Here is a 4,490-nt window from a genome sequence, read left to right as displayed (position 1 = left end):
GCGTCCGTCTGGTCCATTCTCGTGAAGGGTAACACCTTGAGGGAATTGAGAACGAATGTCCACGCCCACTCGAGGATGAACTGATTAAAATTGGGTGGTCAAATGTCGCTGTTGACCTCACAGGCCATAACTCAACAAGTCATATGCTAATTAAGACAATTTCTCACAAAATGTCAAACGGGATGAAATGATGACATTTTGGACAGACATAAAGTGCGGCGTGGCATACAAGCGCGAAGGCGGTAAATCCATTTTTATTACAATCATAATATTACACTTATTTCACGTCATTACTGGGAACTGCTCAACCATGATTATAAATATATTTTTGATCAGTTAAAATTGATCAACCAGACAGGCGTCTGAATAAACCTTTCACAAAGACACGCGGATCGAAGACACGTTCGATCGTTCGTTCATTCCTAATGATTATCATTTTGTTTTGTTTTATATACAGACAGTGAATCCGGGACAGTGACTGAGCCATTGCTTTATGAAACTGTGAATCATAGCTTGTTTTCAAATTCAAAATGCACGCAAATGTGCCCCAATGCAAATTTAGGAGTCCTCGCCTGAACCTTTCTATGGACTAAACACAAATGTATATTTGCAACCTTTTCATTTTTTCCTGTGCGTCATCTTTATTTACTCTTCACATATAGACTGATATTTACACAGCTGAACAAAATCTCACATGTGTATCGCCTTTCATTATAACCAAAATGATTCAAATAGCCCTAGTGGCTGCAGAGACGCACCCTTTTTAATTTGGGTATGCAGTTTTCAAGGAAAGGGGCCTACAAATAGGCGGGTTTTTGAAAGGTTCAATAAATAACTTGTGAACAGGGAAATAAAGAGAGTTTAGCTGATGAAACAAACTGAAAGTGAATACTTTCATCTCGGTCGGATAAAAAGAAAAGCAACATGGCATAAATCTCATTAAGGGTGCCGGGAGACGCTGTTGAATCAATGCAGCCTGGAAAAACTGGTCCGGATGTCCAAGGTTAGGTTCTGCAATTAAAATGAGGAAGAAAATCATAATATAACTAATGGAAAATGTATATATGTTAAATTCCAGTATACATACACCGATAGAAATTAACCCACGTTCACCTTTTAGATGCCAGGGTTAAATATTTCTATTGGCATGGATTCAAACTCATGAACATCAGGCACATTATTTCCCTTTAGCCAAACATGAGAGCAGCTAATGATCCTGTACACACAGTATATTAATATATATATAAGCGCTTCGGCTTCTGAGGTTTGATACTTACACACAAACATGCGAATGCACATCCCGCAGAAGGCGATGACTTGCGAGATCTGGAGCGCCCGGCCGCACTCTGGGCTCATCAGGCAGTCCCTCGTCTTCAAGCAGCACTTTGGACATTTGCACCCGGAGCTTTTTTTGCTCCCGGAGCTCCCGGAGCTGTTGCTCTTGTTATCGTCGTGTTTGCGAGGCTGACTCTGTACCGTGTCCGCGAGGTCTCCATCATCCCAGTCGTTGCCCTCGCCTCTTCCCATGACGCTCGATGCTCTGCTTTGCTGGTGGTTCTTTTTTTGACAATCAACAAGGGAAGTTAAAAAATAAATTTGAAAAAAGCTTCAGGATAGATGGATCCGATCTGGGGAAAAAACAAAAGCAAAACAGGAATGTATGTGTATGTGTGCCACAGCTTCACAATTGAACACACATTATGTTGTGAACCATGTTACTCCCACGCTCTCGTGCTCCACAATACAGCAACAACATCCAGGGTCCAGGATAATGTTCTGAATTTGAGTTTCCTTCTTTGAGACTTGGCAGTAAATGCTATGAGTCAACATTTTGTTCGACGCATGTTGTTTTTCCTCCTCGCCTTACTTTGATTTTAGGAATGTTAGCAACTCCTCGAGTAGCATTCCTGCTAGAGGACATTGTTTAATTAACACACACTACGCATGAAATCAATTCTTCCACACTGTATACACAGCTGAATCCCCGCGATGAAGAAGTCCTCTCTTTGAAACGCCTTTTCAATAAGAACAGAACGTATGACGCCGAGAACTTTTCCATTTCATTAAAGAGAAATCATTAACACTGCGGCCTCCACTCGAGTCCCTTTATGAACACTTTATTGAGTGAAGTCACATTGATTTGACAGATTAACAATTCTTCCACGCTGATGATCATTTCCAGTGCCAGGAGTTAAGGCCCCCCCTGTTTTAACTGTCGGATACAATTGCTCCCCACAGACATTATCAGATATTAAGTGATAACCCTGATGGTGAAATAACATCTTATCCGTGCCATCGGGTGGCTCCCCATTTATTACCGCTGACAGTAAATTAGATTGCTGGCATCTGGAGGGTATACTGGCATTTTGAGTGCACCTTTCCATCTCATTCTGCTTTCAAAACTCCATTGGTTTTCAATCATAAGTAATGAAATTCTATCAGCCTCGTCGACCATGAAAGCAACGCAGGAAAAAAAATGGAAGTGAGAGACGGCCATTAAGAGCAGAGGAAACGAGTGGCGGTCTTACCCTTTGCTTTCAGAGTCGCCCCTCTGTCAACTCGAATCTTCTCTCTCTTTTTTTGGAGAGTGGACTAGTTTTAAGAGGAGTCGTGAACACACACCTTCACCCTTCAACACACTCACACGCTGTTCTGAACAAAAGGGTGTCAGCGCTGCTGTTCAGCCTCAGCCTGCTGGACCAGAGCAGGTGTGTCTGCAGGTTTAACAGGTTTGACTGGGAGGGACGGAGAGGTTTGTGTTCACAGCTAACCTCCCGTTTGGTCTTAAAGGGGCAGTAAAGGGTGCACGAGGGGACGAGAGGGTTCAGCTTCACACTTCACACACAAACAGACAGACAACTGGCAGCACATATGTTCTAATTCATGTTTGTGAACACAGCAGTAAAACGGATATATATATATATATATATATATATATATATATATATATATATATATATATATATATATAATGATAATTTGAGAAACACTTTCTCAAATTTGTATTTGGTCACATTTGTGTTGTCATGAATATAGTTTTATAGATAGATAGATAGATAGATAGATAGATAGATAGATAGATAGATAGATAGATAGATAGATGTATATAGATAGATGGATAGATGGATAGATAGATAGATAGATAGATAGATGTATATAGATAGATAGATAGATAGATAGATAGATAGATAGATAGATAGATAGATAGATAGATAGATAGATAGATAGATAGATAGATAGATAGATAGATGGATAGATAGATAGATAGATAGATAGATAGATAGATAGATAGATAGATAGATAGATAGATAGATAGATAGATGTATATAGATAGATAGATAGATAGATAGATGGATAGATAGATAGATAGATAGATAGATAGATAGATAGATAGATAGATAGATAGATAGATAGATAGATAGATAGATAGATAGATAGATAGATAGATAGATAGATAAACTAATGCGTGAAGTGAAATTTCAACTTTTAATTTGCATAAATCCTTCGATGATGTCTCATAATGGACAAAAACTAATCCATTTCTCCTCGGCGGCGTGACAGAATATCTTCACAAGTGCGTTTCCTCAGTGTTGCAGAGGAAATGCAATCAAGCTGTAATAAATAATTACACAGGATAATGAATTGATTAGACGGCACATTTCATTACATGATGAACAATGATGAATCCAGAAAAGCAATTTAGGGAAGCAATTAAAAGCACAGAGAGAAATGTGGAATACATTCAAAGAACTGCATTACTGATCCATTCATCATCTGTGAATGTAGCGGACGAAAAATGTCCAATAATTCATTAGTTTTGTCTAAACGTTACATTTGAGTCGGTGGATAAGATGAGAGGAAAACACACAGAAACGTGTGTGTTCGTGTGTGTCAAGGTTATCCTGCCAACTGTAAGGAATATTAGGGAAGTCTTTGTGTCTTTGTGCTCGATGTATTCACGTCATGAGCCGGCACGGATGAGCGCTGTGACTTCCGTCCAAGGACACGCAGCTGTTGCACTTAGAGTAAGAAAGTGCTATAATGGAATAATGGAACTGATCAATACTTTACTTCCTGCTTTGACAGTCACAGCAGCGAGTGGGAGCAGAGAAAACGCAGCGGTCGAACATTTCAGCAATGTTCAAAAGTAAACTACACGAGGTGAGATGCATTCAGTGTTTCCTGATCAACGGAGGACACTTACATCCCACTTTTCACATATTTTCTGACATCAATTTGTATCTCTTTCAAGGTTGTTTTTTCGCCGTTAAATTGATGTAATTGGCACTTTTTTTGTTGATGGATATAATACCCACAGAAATCTGAGGTTATTGCAGTCACTCATTTACCAGTTATGAAGCAGCCACTTTAGCAAGCTAAATAAAAGACACGCTTCTCCTCCACTTTTAAAGTTAATGTAATTTGACTAAAATCATATCTAATAGAGAAAAACATCTGATAATTGCGACGTATTTTTGTCGTGCCAAGTC

The 4,490-nt window shown here is 39.2% G+C and overlaps 1 long non-coding RNA gene across 1 annotated transcript; it reads right to left on the bottom strand.

The window, feature by feature from the left end:
* Positions 1-247: 247 nt before the first annotated feature.
* Positions 248-2,630, bottom strand: LOC137789935 (uncharacterized). Its single transcript, XR_011077864.1, has 3 exons — positions 2,529-2,630; positions 1,278-1,628; positions 248-1,011 (listed from the first exon to the last, which is right to left on the bottom strand). It is a non-coding gene; the product is annotated as an uncharacterized lncRNA (long non-coding RNA).
* Positions 2,631-4,490: the final 1,860 nt, after the last annotated feature.

This window comes from Clinocottus analis, unplaced genomic scaffold (assembly GCF_023055335.1).
Source record: "Clinocottus analis isolate CAN_PGR_092001 unplaced genomic scaffold, fCliAna1.0.p SCAF_19, whole genome shotgun sequence".
NCBI lineage: Eukaryota > Metazoa > Chordata > Actinopteri > Perciformes > Cottidae > Clinocottus > Clinocottus analis.
This window is presented reverse-complemented; position numbering and strand designations above follow the sequence as displayed.